Genomic DNA, 17,746 nt, shown 5'->3' with positions numbered 1-17,746 from the left:
AACGAGTGTGCTGGTCAGATGAGTTGAACTACCTGGCGCAACACGCCAACGGACACCTTCATGTGTGGTGCAAGCAAGAAGAGTCCATGGCCCAATCGTGCATAGTGCTCACTATCCAGCCAGGTGGTGGCAGTTGCTTCATATGGAGAATATTCTTGCTGGCAATAACTAGGACCCCCTGGTGCGTAGGGAACAATGTTTTACTGGCCAGGCTCTACCGGCAACACAGTGGTATCGTCACCGTCCTCCCCACACCGGGTGGAAAAGGCCAGGTTTCGAATCCCGTCAATGACGCGAGGAACTTTTATGGGCTTTTTCACTCCGTGACTGAGTTAGTCGGTCTCCAGCGTAGGCAGCAAAGTTTTTTCCCCCGGAAAGCGATATTTTTCGTCCAACTGGTGTGCGTCCGTTCGAACGCACACCAGTTACAGACACAGTACACATGAGTAGATGAAATAACTTTCTGGATTACCCTAATAAATAGTTTTTTTTTTTTTTTTTTTTTTTTACCGGCAGCACTGAGGAGATAATGTGCACCGTGCCATGTCGCATTTTTTGCCGGATAGATACGAGAACTTCCAAGACGGTAATGCGCCGTGTCATCGGCCCGCACTGTGCACGAGTGGTTCGAAGACCATAGTGAAGATATCACCCTTCTTGATTGGCCTCCAGATTCACCTGACCTCAATCCAAATGAACCTATGGGACGTTTTGGAACGGGAAGTGAGGCGTATGGACACGCAATCATCATCTGTTCTGACACTGTGGAAAGCCTTGCAGGCAGGCTGATCCCTAACGACGTCTCCAGACCTCTAATGAAGTCAATGCCTAGGCGAATAGCTGCTGTTATCCGTGAGAACGATGGCCCATCGCAGTTATTAGGTGGGTGGTCATAATTCATGATCACTGAGTGTATATATACAATCGTCATACTTGGAGGAACCCTTGGTCCTCCAAGTATGATTCACTCAGCTGGAACATAAGTATGATTGACTACCCTTGGTTCATCTAGAACTTAACATTCTCTGGGCTTTCATTGGTGTTCTGTTTTTATGAATTTGTTGGTTACGTCTGAATAACACTTTATTCTGTTCTGAGGATTAAAAATCATTAGGTTTATCCTAATGATTTATATAATCGCCTATCATAGTTGGATTAATTACTTTTATAAAAAGTAAAGGCCAAAGTTTATGTTTGATCGGGGTCTAAACGTGTCTGTAATAGGGTGTGTTCTTTTTGTCGCCTTGCTTGTTTTTATGGCTAAAAATCTCGCATTTCCGGGAGATAAAACCATCACCGGAGACTGACCAATTCGAACACATAATGAAAATAGCCGTTAAAAGATGCTCCCGTCTAGCCTGGATTCGAACCCAGGCCTTTTTCACAAGAAAAGAACGGCGATCGTAATCACTGTGCTACCGAAACGCCTGTCAAACACTCCATTTCCCCCCTTTTTATTGAGACCTGGGTCTCCTCTTAAAATTTGACCTATTTGTGCGGAATCCCCTTTCCTCGCCGCCCTCGTGGGTAGCACAGTTGGTAGAATCGCCGCCCTCCCCACACCAGGTGGAAAAAACCTCAGTTCTAGTCCCTTCGATGACGTGAGGAATTTTTATCGGCGTTTTTCGCAACGTGGCTGAGTTAGTCGGTCTCAGGCGAGGGTAAGATGTTTTTTTTTCCCCCAAAACGTCGGGTTTTTCGTCCAGAAAAAAGAAAATCGATTACAGAACACGGGCAGTGTGCGGATAGTATACACGGAGCAATATGGCCTTAGTCTCAGATGATCCTGAAACTCTACAACAACAACCTCGTTTCTCTTTTGCCCTCCTGGGTAATATAATCGTTTCTTCTTTTCTTAAAAATTGACAAAAAAAATATATATATACAGTTTCGGGACGAAAAAACCTTAGACTTTTTACACATTTTTGCCGAATTTCTCGTGCACGGGCACAGGTTGTATGGTTTTTCATCTTGTGAAATTGACAAGTTTGGTTGATCGTTGTACTGTTTTATGTGCATCGACTGTTTTGGTCATATTGCGCCCTATATAATATGCTTGTAAATTGTGCGCATTCTGGGGTAGATTTGCTATATTATGGACGACAAACCTGATTTTCCGTGAGAAAAAACCAAACTACCTTTTCCTGAGACCATCTAACTTGGCCCATAAAAATTCCTCACATCATTAACCCCAGGGGCTCACATCTGGTGTGTATGGGCTTGGCACACCCAGGGTCCTCAGCTGGATATCATCATTCTTCTCTTTCTTGGTGATTTCCTTCTACTTCTCTCTCTTTCACACACACACACACACACACACACACACACACACACACACACACACACACACACACACACACACACACACACACAACTCAGAAAAATTTTTTGGCTGGTGCTGCATAAGCCTCGGGCTTCCTTGCACCATACGACTATTAATAATAATAATAATAATTGACGGGATTCGAGCTCAGGCTCGAATCCTGTCAATTATTACACCCGGTGTGGGGCGAGTTGGCGAGTCTACCAACTGCGCTACTCACGAGAGCGAAATAGACAGACCAACCATAGAGTACACACAGTTTATAACAATGATATTCTGATTCTTGATCTCTCCAGGCTTTGCTGCTTGTTGTTCTCATAGAAAAGTCTGAGTTAAAATTACATCGATTATTAGGGATAATTAGGCTGTCATTGAAGGTCCTATTCCCTCGGGATTGTAGTTAGATTCCCTCCCTCATGTATTCAAACTACCCTGTGATACTGTTCTATCAAATGTTGTGGAAAACTTGCAATTATGCGCAACGTGTATTTTTGTAAAGAATTAAGCGGAGCGTGTTGTCTCCCCAATTAGCAGTCTTCACAACTTCGTGGAACACTGCTGATTTCTGGTAGGAAACTGGTGGTGCCGTGCTCTGCTTTTTTAAAACATTCTTGGGCTCTACTAGCTAAGAGGAATATCTGAGCCTTGCCTTTATTATGTATTTGAATTCATTTCAAAAACGTTCAGTTTAGTTGAGCTGAGCTTGGATCTCTGTGCTAGCCACTGCAATGTTCGATGCAGTTCTCTTCCATTCACGCGTTCAAAATACTTGTTTTATGAGAGCGTTCTCTTGTTCGAAGGCATAAAGACGGCTTCGTAAAATTGCCACATTATGGGGCACAGAATTGCAAGACGGAGCACTCGTGATTCCATGTTCTTCAACCGACCGAACTAGTTCTTACCACGATAAAAATCTCCGGACCATGACATCTCCGCTTCCCTACTTCACAGTTGGGACAGAACACTCAGGTAGTAAATGTAGTCAGACTACCCCCATACACTAGACGTCTTCATACTCAACGCTATCCATCCGACTGAAAGAGTGCGTAGTGCTTGACTCTACTCGAGCAATTTTCATTGATTCACAGTCCAAGTTAATTGTGTCCTGCACCATGTCAATTAGGAGATCAAAGGGAGATACGATTAATTACAGACTTGTTGTTGTTGTTGTTGTTGTTGTTATGGGAGTTTCGTGGCGCATAAGCTACTATGGCTATAATGCGCCTTACAGACTTTTTAGTTTTAACTTCTGTTTGAGGGAGGGAAAATAATGGAGTCGCTGGTTAAAGATGCATTGCAGGATCATCTAGACAAGACTGCAGCAATAATTCAGACACAGCATGGGTTTGTTAAGGGAAAGTCTTGTCTGACAAATTTGATAGGATATTATGATGTGGTTACAAAGGAACTGGATGCAAAAAATAATTTTGATATTATATATTTGGATTTCAGGAAAGCTTTTGACACTGTTGTGCATGGAAGACTATTGTACAAATTAGAGCAGAATGGTATTAAGGGTAAGTTGCTACAATGGATAAAAGGATGGTTGAGTGGGAGAAGACAGAGGGTGGTAATTAATGGGTGCTGCTGTTCGTGGGATAATGTTATTAGTAGAGTGCCCCAGGGTTCGGTGTTGGGTCCATTGTTGTTTTGTATATTTATTAATGATATTGATGAAGGTATATCAGGCTTCTCATCTGCAAACTTGCAGATGATACAAAGGTTCCCCGAGTTATTAATAATAGTAATGGCAGTATGCTACTGCAACAGGATCTAGAAAATTTGGGACGATGGGCTGAGAAGTGGCAACTGAAGTTTAACATTGACAAATGCAAAGTATTGCATATGGGTAGCAGTAACCCTTGAGAAACGTTTAGTACTACACTGAAAGGACAGAATTCATGGGATACCTGGTTCCTGGGCAACGCGACGCTGTCACCTCTCTTGCTAGTGAGAAAACCCACCGCTTGGCAAGTATATAGGTACACTGTATCACTGCATCCATGTAGACTAATTAGATGTCAGTATGGATAAATGTCGTGAGTTAACCGACTTTTAAAGAGGGATGATAGTGGGTCTCAACACATGGGTCACTCTATCGCGGGGGTGGTACAGAAATTGCACTCTCCCCGTTCTTGTCGAACGGGGAGAGTGCAATTTCTTTACCACCGGAATAACATCTCATCGTCAGCAGTGCTGTGGGCGGCGAAAGGTGGTAGATGAACGTCGCCGTAGACGTCTGTCTTGCATTGTTTCAGCCAACCGAAGAGCGACAGTGGCACAAATCACCGCCGATTTCAACGAGGGAGGTGCCAAAAACGTCTCTACCAAGACCATCAGGCGATCATTAGCCGCAATAGGTTATGAGAGCCGCCGAACCACCACAGTTCCATTGCTAACACCACACACAGGACTCTACGCCTAAACTGAGCGAAAGAAAATCAGCACTGGACCTGGGATGATTGGAGACGGGTCGCCTGGTCCGATGAGTCCCGTTTCCAGTTATTTTGATCGGATGGGAGGGTGCGTATCTGACGGAAACCGAACGAAGCTATGCACCCGTCATGTCAACAAGGAACTGTTCAGGCAGGTGGACGGTCTGGGGTGTGTTCAACTGGCACACGTCGGGATCTCTGGTACGTCTAGACGCATCTCTGAATGGTCCTAGTTACGTGTCCATCATTGCAGACCATCTGCATCCCTTCATGGTCATCGTGTATCCACAGGGCAATGGACTTTTCCAACAGGACAGTGTGCCTTCTTACAGAGCCGCGGTGACTAGAAAATGGTTCGAAGAGCATTCTGCAGATTTGATCACCATGGAATGGCCTTCCCGTCCACAGGACATAAACCTTGTGGAGCATTTTTATATGCTGTGGAAAGGTCCCTTCGAGATTTGGATCCTCCACCAAGGGACAGAATTATGGACAGCGGTGTAGCAAGCATGTATGGAAATACCTGTGGAACGTTTTCATGAACTAGTGGACTCAATGCCTCCCCATGTGAGTGCCTATCGGGGAGAAAAGCGGGCCTAACCGATACTAGGTAGGTATCCCACGATTTCTCTCCATTCAGTGTACACTTAGGGTGGTAGAGAATGAAAAAGACCTGGGGATAATTGTGCAGTCAGATATAAAATTTTTTGAGCAGTGCAGACAGGCTGTCAATGCAGGTCATGGGGTCTTGTCAAGGAAAGACACGAATTTTGCTAGTAGGGAAAAGAAGGTGATTATCCCTTTGTATAAGGCAATGATCAGACCACGCTTTGAGTACTGCGTACAGGTCTGGAAGCCTCATTTTAGGAAGGATATAGAGTTGCTAAAACGAGTACAGAGAAGGGCAACAAGATTGGTGAGAGGAACAAAGGAGTGCGTTTATGAAGAAAGGCTTAAGTTCTGCAAGTTGCAGCATCTGGAAACTGGGCACCTGCGATGTGATCTGATTGAGGCTTATAAGGCCTTGAATGGTTTGAGCAAGTTCAATGGGGATGGAATTCTTCCTCTTGCTCAGATTACGAACCTTAAGGGACATAAATTCAAATTGAGGAATGACAGATGTGCGGACGGAAATTTGCCTTTAGCCAGTGGGTAGTTGATTGCTGGGCAAACTTCCATCTGTGGCTGTGGAAGTTGATAGCTTAAATAAATTCAAGGAAGAACTGGACAAATGGATGGGTGAAACAAATGGATGGATGAAATGAGACGGTGCTTTTTTATTTATGACTGATGCTGCATAAGCTGGCTTTCTTGGATCATATGCCTCTACTAATGCTATTGCTAATTAAAGGTATGAATTTGTCTTTGTGGCATCTGGGCTGCAACCCGTCATTGAAAATTAATAATGTGCACTTCTCTATGTGTGGTAAAAAAGTTTATAGCTTTGCCTGTGGTCACTCGCAACTCGCATTGTTTGGGATCTGATGAGGAGATATGACTAGCTGTCTCAAGACGCATCGGCTCTTCTCACTCACTGACCAGGCCCTTCCTTGGGCTTAGCATCACCTCTAGACTTGTTTGCCCTTCTTCAGCACATTGCCATTTGTCGAACTTGGGATTGTTTAATTCATCCGCGATAGCACGCACTGACCCTCGTATTAACCGTCGATCACTTTATGGGACAAAATGCTTGCATATGTTGTAGTCACGCAGAGATCCCTGCAATCGGAGGTATGTCCCATGACATTTTGGAAGATGGTATATGTGAAACCCAACCTTTTATAACTCTAAATCTCTCTCTCTCTCGCTCAAAATAAGGCTGATGTTTGCCACAATTTTCATTTGGTCGCTGGACAGTGCATTCTACCGGAAAAGCGGAGACACGGGGATGTGAGCACATTGAAGACGATTTAGATAAACGATGCTGATCGGGATCCAAACGACAGGACGTAGCTGATGTTTCGCTTGAATAATAACTGAAAGGGATAGGCTTTCTTTCATAAATTTTAAAATAAATGCTACGGTCGGCGATTACAATTACTGAATAGTTTCATTAACATTAATAATGCGATAAAATTTTAAGTAACATAATTAATCATTCATTAATTACGAGCAGGTGCATGCTCGTACAGGCCCTTGCTCCTTCCTTATCGCAACCCAGCTTAAAACCGACTACCTTGGTTTATACTCTTGGTTTTAACTATTGAGAAACTTTATCCCCGTTATCTGTGTAATAAGTCCGTTGTTCGTTGTTGACCCTCCCACCCAGACCCGATCGCAGTGTCCTCTACGATATTTTCATAACCATCAGTTCGTATAAAATGTGCTTATTCTTTGATTTTATAATACTTTGTGTCAGAGTGGGAACAGTAACGTGAAACTGTCTTCTCATTCGACTGAAGAAGCATTTTTTCAGACGTACACTAACCTCACCTAATTAATCATTGGCATGATAAAGTTACGAAGAGCTTTACCTCAGCAAAGTTTCCACAGCGTTGCAAATGTACAAACTGTTCCCATGAAAATAGTTACACCACTGCAAATTAATCTGGCGATTGATCTTAATCTTATAACCACCTGTTGTCTGTCTTCAATAGCCAAGTACGCAATTATGAAACAATCTTTCTATCTCTCGCTTCGATCGGGTGGAAAGCACAGTGATTATGATAGCTGACCTTCTGCACAGAGTGGAAAACGTCTGGGTTCCGATCCCTGACGGGATTGGAACCCAGGCGTTTTCCTCCATATCTCTACAGGATAATGTTCAATAAATCATCGATAGGACAACATGGGCCTTCCTGATTGCCTGTTTATTCTGTTCAGAAAACTTCATATCTGCCGCATTATATTCCCAGAACCGACCGGGCTAGCCGGGAGTCCTGCCTGGCCACCCAAAGGTCGCGGGTTCGATTCCCGCTTCGGGCTTGGATCAAAGTACTGAAAAAACCTTGGGAGGTGCATTATGGCCACAGAAGCCTATGCGCCAACAACTACCAAAAAAAAAAATAATAATAATAAATAATTCCCAGATCCCCTTCTTCCTCTGCCCTTTTTTATTCAACCCAGCCAAGTGTATAATTTATTTTAGGGTTGCTATTTCCGAAGTGTAAGACCTTATTTCTTTTTTTTTTTTTTTTTTTTGCATTAAAACACATTTGCCACTTTTCTGACCATTCTTGCAGCCTGTTCAAGTCATCCTGAAGGAACGCTGCTTGGTACTGATCGTTAACTATTACCTCAATCTTTATGCCGTCTGTAAATTTTGCCATCACGCCTTCTGTCCCTTCGTCGATGTCGTTTATGGAAATCAGAAACAACAGTGGTCCAAGAACCGATCCTCGGTGCTCACTCTGATTTTACACCAATCTGAAGAATATCCATTAATCACAACCCTCTGCCTTCTGCCCTACAACCACCCACCAGTCCCTCTTAGAATTTTTCAGGTAATCCCAACATATTCCAGCTTATATAATAACCTATCATGACGGACTGAGTCAAATGCCTTGCTAAAATCCAAATAAGCTATATCGAAACATTCAACTCATGAGTAAACAGCGTGCTAAGTTAGTTAAACATGATTTTCTCACATGTTATGTGTTATTCAGAATGCCATATCAATCTAAATGCACCTGGATCACTCTTAATCCTTGCTTCTATGGTTTTTATCTACAACTGAAGTCAGACTAACCGGTCCGTAGTTACCAACTTCGCTCTTAGAATCGCCTTTATGTATTGGTGATACGCTGCCACTTCTCCAATCCAAAGAAATCTTTCCCGAGTCCAAAGATACCCTCACAAGTAACTTCAGTGGTTCAATACACTTCCTGGTAGCTTCAATCAAAATTACTGGGTACATGCCATCAACTCCGGAAGCCTTACTTGCCTTTATGCTCGAAAGTGTTTCCAATAAACATCATCTGTAATATCGAAATCACTAATTTCATATGACTAGGCCTCACTTGCATGAAGAGTCTTTCTTCAGTAAAGACAGATGCAAAATACCTATTCAATTCATCCGCAACGTCAGCTGGGTTGTCTGAGGCTTTCCCACACCCAGTGATTCGTTTTTTTTTCTTCCTTGTATTGACATACATGAAAATTTCCTTGTCCCCATTCTTTGCTCCCTTAGCTACTGCTCTCATATCTCTCTAAACTCATCTGTGGTACTATTACAAATCAATTTGTACCTGTTGTAGGCTTCAGTACTTCAGTAGTATCTCTGATATGCACAAGGCTTTCAGCATATAATCCCTCCTGTCGTGTAAGAGCATAATTGCAGACACACACATTCTGACCTAACTCGCGGCATTTTTTCAGCATGGTCCCATATTTGTCCAACAAATGGTCAGGTCGAGTTCGTTTAATATCGTTAGTTCCCATATGAATAAAAATGCTGTCTTTATCCTTTATCTGACAAGCTGTTAGTAATATCATCAAATGTTGCTCTCGACAAACACACCCTGGTTCTAGTCCACCTATCTTTATTACTATAAATATTGACCGTTTCCCTAATAATGCAATTCCCCAATAAAAGCAGATCACCTTCAAGTATGCACTTCACTATTGTTATCTGGGAGTCGAATCGGGGGTGCATCACTTGACAGTCACGAGATACTTGAATCCCTGACGAGCTCCCAGTTACATTTGTTTCTAGGGCAAGCACTCGTTTCTAACCCAAATGGGTTAGATATCGTGACAAAATCCAAGGTATCTAACCCATTTGGGTTAGAAATTTACATATTTATTATAGAAATGAAACTGTTGACAAAACTTGAACTACTAGAGAAGTTATATTTAAGCTACCGAACGAAAGTTACGAAGTTCTCGACCAAATATCGATAACAAAGGTTTCCGAATATATCTTTTATAAATACTTAACTAAATACAAAATAAACTTTCCTGCCAGACTACATTGATTCAAGCTATATATCAACTGCAGTTTAATATATAAAATAAAAAAAACTTTAAAATTATTTCAAAAGCTAACCTGCTATGAAGTTCTGAAATGCACTGCCACCGTATACAATCAAGTGCAGCAATGCTCTACGTGTGCGCTGGTGTCCAGTCAACAAATGAATTTTACTCTTGTATAAGTCCAAAAGCGGAATTCTTTTTAGATATCTTCCTTTAGGAAGTAACCTTTTTCATAACGTGCTTGTCATTTACTTTGAAACAGTTGTCCGCAGACCGTTCCTAGTTCTCGAGTACTCTTTTTTTTTTTTTTTTTCCTTTTACAAGGTGAAATAAACTACAACCCTTGCGTTCGCATCTTTTGTTTCATCCCACTTCAGAATATTTACTGGTCCTCCAATTTTATTTCGTGTTCTTCCCAGTTTTGTTGTAGACAAAAGGTCGGAGGCTGTTGATGGATTGTAGCCTTGGGCAAGAACCAGTAGGGCTATTAAGAAAGTAAATTTTGGTGACTGTTATTTAACAGAACAATAGGAAAGAAATATTCTCTTTTTAATACGTACTTTAATGAAAATAAACGGATTGGCGATACAGGTGCAGCCTACGACATGCGACCAACGTAAGATGTGGATGAAATAACTTCTCTTTACATTTAAATTGCCAAGACAGATTTTATATCAAAATAAAACTTGCACGAAAGATAAAGGGATCGCTGAAGAAGTTGTTTTAGTGCTAAATACTGGACATTATCTCATTGTCAGTTTTCCTCTGAACACGTTCATTTTATTTAGTTCTGTCAAGTTTATGTCATTAATTAAAGATTAACGGCTACAATATCGGGACTATCACCCTGTTGGCAAGAATGTTTCGGTTGTTTATAATAAGCGCCCAGGCAACTAAGAACACGAGGTGGCAGTTTAAACTGCGCCAATTTTATAGTCGGTTTGTGTGTATGAGGAGTGAAAAGTTCGATTTTCCTGAAATTCGATTTTCCCGAAAATCATACAACCAGCACCCCATGCTGACTGGCTGAACTACAGTGCGAAAAAAAAAAAAAAGCCAAAGAAGTTACTCCTATCTTTATGGGCTTCGAACCCAGGCAGGTTTTTTTTTTTTTTTTTTCATACATAATATAGAAGCCGTAGCCACTGTGCTGGCCGCGAAGGCGTGACCAAAGGTGTTCGTAACATTATTGTTATATCAGCAACTACAACTGCGCTCTGTTAACAGTGGACAATGCATTTTCTTGGCAAAGTAAGAATTTGAATGTTCAACGTACGTACCTGTGACAACGCTACTCTTAAGACAATAGTGAGCTTCCCTTCCCAACCAATAAATGAGATAATCTTAATATCGTTCCTTTCGAATATAAGTTACTTTTCGATGGATTTCTAAAAGAAAGTTCACAAGAAAAACGAAGGTCGCAGTATTTTACTGAAAGCGAAAACACAAATGCTTTCACGAATATGTAAACCCTTATTTGGATTTACGTATTTTTTATCTTTTTTTTTTATTTAAAGTTTTGACATATTGGCATTTTTCCGATAGGACAACAGTTTTTCACTTATAACACCTTTCAGTCTAACGTAGTGGAATAAAAATGACTTTTCTGTGTTTATTGAAACGTATTACAATTTATGTTCAGTTCAAGTTCCGAGGTGTCCATTTTACTTCTATCGTTCCACTTCTCTCGAAATAATCTTCTATGACCATAAATGGTAATTTAAAGATATTGATTCCCAGCTATAGCCTTAAGCCGACTCGAGAGGTTTTACATATTTGTATATGACCTGAAATAATTTAGCTATAACTTAATACAGGAAATTATGACATCTAGAGCAAAGATTCCAGTAGAATATAATGAATAATGTACAGTAGATGCGATCTATTATGTTCTTGTGTGCTGCTAATATTGCTTCGGATAAACAGACCCACAATATCTGATGCTTCTGGTATTGTGGATCTGTTTCGTGTTATATTTTTTTATCAGCTTAAGTGGTTTTTCTAATCTGTTATTTTTCACGATGTGAGCCGTATTAGACGTACCTCTTGCAGTGAAATGTCTTCATAACTCATGCCTCCCAATGTCACAAAGCGTTCTTTGTGACTTTTGTTTTATTTTGTTGAAGTTCATACGTTTGGCGTTTCTTTTGCCTTTTTTGGGATAAGTTATTGGAATAATTTATTATCGCCATCGCTTTGACATTGGACATGGACTGCCTTTAGCATAAATTAATTTAGAATAACCTGAACGACTGCTTTACAGATAATCTGTGCATTGTCGGTGTTGTATATTATTGCATGGTTAATTATTCTATTTTCTCTCCACAGTTCAATTCATTGATATTAAATTTATATTTTTATTTATATTTTTTTACCGACACAGAATTTTATGTGAGCCCGTTAATCACACCCAAATAGAAGGTCGTTGTTGTTATTGGGTTTTAGGAGCATCGGCGACTAAGGCCATGTTGCTCCGTGTATATTGTGTGCAAATTACGTGAGTTCTAAGGTCGGTTTTTTGTTTCTGGACGAAAAATCCCGAGTTTCCGGGAGGGAAAACCATGCTACCTTCGCCTCAGACCGACTAATTCTGCCACGTTGTGAAAAAGGGCCATAAAAATTCCTCCCATTATCGACGGGACTCGAACTCAGGTCTTTTCCACCCGGTGTAAGGAGGACGGCCATCCACCAACTGTGCTATCCACGAGGATCCAAGTAGAAGGAACCCTCCTCAGATATCTCCCATGTTAGAATTAAGTGCGATGGAGTTGAATCACATCGCAGCAAAGCCAATAATAATCCCAATTAATAATGTATTAACTTGATTTGTTCGGTTTAATACCTTGGCAGTTGCGGCCATGAGGCATCGTGTATCTTGTCTGTAAACTGCGATCTTTGCGGGATAAAAAAAAAGAAGAAAAAAACCTTTCTCTTCTGCTTGAGACTATCTAACCGAACAGGCCTGAATAAGTTTCTCGCATTATCAACTGGATTCTTTCATCACAGCATGCTCCACGTGAGATGGAATACTGGCTTGAAAATAACCGATCGTTTTAAAAAGAAAAAGCCATAAAAAAACTGTCACAGTTAAAAGTGACTCAGCTAAAGGCGAATTGCAAACCTTGCAAATATTGGAAAAGAAATAAAAAAAGGGGTAAGCTTCAAATGTACATCTTCATAAGTTTGAATCTTGAAGGGTTTATGGGAAATTATTTATGGATGTGTGGAGCCAATCTTTTCAATAATGGAAACTTAGGCACGCGCTCGTTGACTTCCTACTGTACTGAGAAGTGTGGTCTTTGAGTAAATAGCTAAATTGAGATTATTATAAGTTTTAACGTTCAAGTGTTCGTTAATTATTCCCATACTCGTCTTTAAGTCAATATTATTTACAGATATATAATCTTCTAAAAAGATCAACTGTTAAAAGTTCCTTTTTATACCTTGATACAGTGACAGATGGACTTTACGACTTCATTAATGAAAGGACCAGTTGAATGCTACTTTTAGGATCATTCTGAGTATCCAGTTCAGTAACGGGACTTCCCTCCCTATTTTTCTCTATTACACCTTATACAGTGTACGTATTTCTAGACAGGACAGGACAGGATATCTCGCTGCCCACTGTACTGTACAAATCTGGAAGGAAGAGGGGGGAAGAAAACTTCTTTCTCTAAAAGGATGCGTTAACAAGCTGCAACATTCCCGTTTTTTTTTGTGTGTGTGAGAATGAGATTTTAATTTGTTCTAATAGCCTAGCTCCATTTCTTGATAGAGCGGGCGAAGCGTGAATGTTAAGTGTCAGACATTCCTCGACCTTAGTTCGTTGCATCCGATCTGCCAGGTTTCAGTTACATACAAAGCTGTATTCCGGCTGAGAATTTTAAGTCTGCTGCATCCCTTCCCATTTTGTAATTGAGTTGCGCATGCAGAGGGCTAAGATTATATCTGCTGTCAAGGGACAGTTCCACGGATATTTGCTAATAAAGTCAGTTCAGTTATTCATACGCATTGACGATGAAAGTATGAAAATTATTTATTTTTCATCCTCATCACGAGCACGTTTCCCGATTCTACTCCGCCATTTAAGAAAGTCACGGCCTTTGAGAAGAAGCCGTGCCGACTGTACACGAAGTCCCTAATCCGATTTAGCCGCTCAGAAAGTTCGTAAATGTGGATTATGTGTGTGGAGGGGTACATTTCGGTGTAAGGCACACGCAGGAGTTGTGAAATAAACATTCGCTCGTCTTACATGCACATTTTTGTACGAAAAATGCGCGGAAGAAAGGTTTTTTTTTTTTCCGTATTACACAAAACAGTAAATTAGGTGTATGTACTTAAACCTATAATTGTGTTAACGCGCCGCTGCTAATTTATATAATTACTTCTTAAAGTTAAAAGTATAATGTGCGCGAGGACAATAATTCTTTTGTTCCCATAATGTTCTCTTCCTCGCGCATGAATTTCGTTTTTAAGGTCGCTACTGAAATACACAATTGATATTGAAGCATCATCGACAGGTTTCTAATTCCCCATTTATCTTTTCCTCCACGCGAAGAGCTCTTTCAGGCTGCAGTTCTTCTGACTGGCTGCTCTCCTCTGTCAGTGATTTAAAATTAAGGACGGCGCAAATTCCGGAGTTTCGAAATTAAGAAAATACATATTGTGCATTAATTACAGTGAGCTGTGCGTCCATTTATCAGTGATGACAAGTTTATGTTGGAGAACTCCGTAGCTTAATTGTTAAGCGTGTTTGTTAGCCGATTGGAAAGATCTCAGTTAGTGCCCTTGCGGGTGGCACAGTGATATAACACCGTCCATACCGATGGAAAAGTCCCGAGTTCGAATTCCCTCAGTGACGTGGAGCATTTTTGTGGGCTGGCTTTTTCGCAGCTTGGCTGAATTAGTCAGTCTCAGGCGAGTTGTCGCATGGTTTTTCATCCAGCAAAGCAAATGAAGAATACGCGCAATTACAGACACAATATATTGATACCTCATAGCCTTAGTTTCTTTGGCGCTTCACACACACACACACACACACACACGCACGCACGCCTAACTTATACTAATTACAGTAGAACCCGGATAAGAAATTTCCGCATAATAAGTTTTCCCCTGTACTAGGTTTGGTTTCTTAAGTCCCAATTTCAACTCTGTGTGTTGTAATGTATTATTTTCCCGCTTAAGGAGTTTCCCCGCATAAAAATTCCTGATAAAGAATACACAGTACATTATTATAATGAAGTTTTCCCACTTAATACGTTTTTAAATATAGAAATTATTTATTTTTAATATTAAAAAATATCAAACAATATAAACATTTGGTAATCAAACAAGTTATTGCATAGCATCAATTTAGTTCGTAGTAAACCACCGAAGTAGGTGAAACTGCATCGTTTTGTTACATCTCATATTGTGAATGCCTTCACAACGAGTTGCCCTGATATTGCACTACCTCCAATAAGCAACGCTTCGCCAAAGGACAAGACTGACATTACTTATTCACGGCGGATACCACATGCACCACCACCACCCAGGGGTGGTAGTATCTGCCGAGAATCCATTGGAGAAGTGCTGCCTATTCCAGAATCCGTTGCTTATTCGAGGTAGTTCAATATCGGGGCAACTCGTTGCGAAGGAATTTACAATATGGGATGTAACAGAATCATCTACTTCGGTGGTTTACTACGAACTGAAATGATGCTTGGCACCAACTTGTTCGATTAGTGGGTTATCCATACTTAGAGGCTTTCAGCGCTGAAACCTTTTTAGTTGAAACATTTTGATATAATGGAAGTGACATTGACGTAGCCGACTGGTCAGGAGCGGAAGTGCAGTAGCACGCGCTCTTTGAGTGGCCCGGGGTTCAAGCCCGTGACTACTAAATACGATTAACGTTTGTATCGATTGATTTATTGTAAACTCCACTGACCTAGTGGTCGTGCCGGAGTATAAACAACAACATTAATGTTAATATTACAATTGTTTTCATCGATATCCATAATTGGATACGTAGACCGCGTTAAGTTCTGAGGTTGTGAAGAGTTCTGAATTATTTAGGACTGTTCTTCCAACTTAGTAATGAATTTCCCATAAGATGAATAAAATATTTATAAATTCTAATTAAAAATCATCTTTAACTTATGTATGTGTATCTTTTCATTTTTCTTTTTATAGTTAATTTCTTTTTATAGTTAATTTAAGAAGTTTTCCCGCGTAAGAAGCTCTAAACTTCCGGTCCCTTGGAAACCTCGATATCCGGGTTTTACTGTATATATGAATTCTGCGCCAAACAGACTGTTTTTGTTGTTTTTTCGGAGAATTTTCCAGCTGAAATCTCCTCACTCTGCAAAACAGACAAACTAACCTTTAGAAAAATTTATAGACACTCACTGGACAAATCTATTATGATCTTTGCTATTATGTGTTGGCGCATTATGAATTTAACCACTAGTGCGCCGAAAAATCTCAAACCAACCAAACCAGCCGGGCAATCAATCAATTTGTAAGGTATCTTCAGTATGGTCGATGTCACTTCATATTTGATCACCAACACGCGATCTTTCACTAAAATATGAAAGGAACGGCTGCGATCGGCAAGAGCGTTGTTACACGACTGATGGAGGACATCTGTGAATCTGTCGATTGCTAAGAATGCTTTCTCCCCAAGAGGTTGTTAGAGATAAAGAAACTCTAGGGACAGAGGAATATCAGATATGTCGATTTCGATGAATTGATCGAACCTGGATTCCTTCATCAGTAAAATCCGAGTGAACCGGAAGTTCTATTAGCTTTTTGTTTTTCTACTAAAGAGCTAGTTTTCTTCAAATTTCCGTGTGTTCTTTGGAATATTCCAGTTTTCCCTTCATGACAAAGTTGCTGAAGTTGGGAAACATCTTTCCGCCTCCGAATTGAACTTCTAGAAATCAGGGTTACCTGATTTCTAGAAGTTCGATCCGGTGGCTGAAAGGATAACATAATACTCCTCTCATTGTTTTGCGGCAAGGATAACATAATACTCCTCCCATAATAGGCAAGGATAACATAATACTCCTCCCATTGTTTCGCGGACATAAAAAAAAAAAAAAGAAAATTATCAGTGGTATACAAAAGGAGCGATTTATGTTATTTATATTACTCATTCGTCTGCTGAGAAATAATATGGAAATCGGAGATCTTAAATGTTTACCAAAGCAATTTCTCAGCGTTCTTAATAGAAAGAGAGGATGTTCGGGACAGAATAAGAAACCGGCAGACATGAGTTAACATTTAACCCCTCGGCGAACTTCGCTCGCTTGTGCAAATGATTTTTAAACTAAATAGTGGTGGAGCTTAAATGCGACTTTTTCATTTGGTACTTAAAACGGAGAAACCGGATATTAAGGACCGGTATAGACACGTGACAGTTGGACTTTGCAAAAGTCACGAGGGTCCTTATTATGAAGTGTGTGACAGCTTAATTTGTACCAAAGTGAAAAACTGATGAGAAGGGTGGATTTGCTTAATCTAAAACACGTCATCACTTCTCACACGAGTCTAACTGATCGATACGAAAAAAGTAACACGAAATCACCTACCTGTACGGGGGTTAGGACGATCAGGTGGTCAAAGTGTCGACTGGTACGGAGCGCACACACACAGATGGATACAGGTTGGTGTGGTTCTCTAGTCCCCAGCACAGGCCCCCAAAGCTGCTTTTATAAGAACCACTCGTGTGGGATGCTCTCTCGTTGCAGCCACGTGCAGCGGCTCGCTTCGATAGGCCGGAAAAGTGTAGCGCGTGCCCTGTTGCTGCTCTCTTACCTTCAGGCCTCTTGGAAATGTGACGTCACCTTTGTGCAATCCCATCTCGTGCCGACTTGGAGGAGATGCAGATGTTACAAGGGACCACAACAACAGCAACGTAGGAGGGACTTCACTCCCCCGCTCTGCTGTCACTTCAATGACACGAATGGCTACTCTAACAGAATAACAGTTCATGGAAACCTCCAGGTATTTATCCATCCCTGTTTAGTGTTGGCATTTGCCAGAAAATAAAACTCCCGATTTACAACATACTGACTCTTTTCCCTAT

At 40.8% G+C, this 17,746-nt stretch overlaps 1 protein-coding gene across 3 annotated transcripts in view; it reads right to left on the bottom strand.

Moving 5' to 3' along the window:
- The window catches only part of LOC150086820 (uncharacterized), a 109,258-nt gene extending 91,837 nt beyond the window's left edge, over positions 1 to 17,421 (bottom strand). The window contains exon 1 of one of the 3 annotated variants that reach the window (XM_090371593.1): positions 17,250 to 17,421. The gene's annotated coding sequence lies outside the window, so the exon portion shown is untranslated. The remainder of the gene's footprint in view (positions 1 to 17,249) is intronic. The other 2 variants (XM_090371594.1, XM_090371592.1) reach the window with 2 other exon arrangements.
- Between the last annotated feature and the right edge of the window lie 325 nt (positions 17,422 to 17,746).

Source organism: Mastigoproctus giganteus, chromosome 4 (assembly GCF_048544385.1).
Source record: "Mastigoproctus giganteus isolate SK-2022 chromosome 4, ASM4854438v1, whole genome shotgun sequence".
Lineage (NCBI taxonomy): Eukaryota > Metazoa > Arthropoda > Arachnida > Uropygi > Thelyphonidae > Mastigoproctus > Mastigoproctus giganteus.
This window is presented reverse-complemented; position numbering and strand designations above follow the sequence as displayed.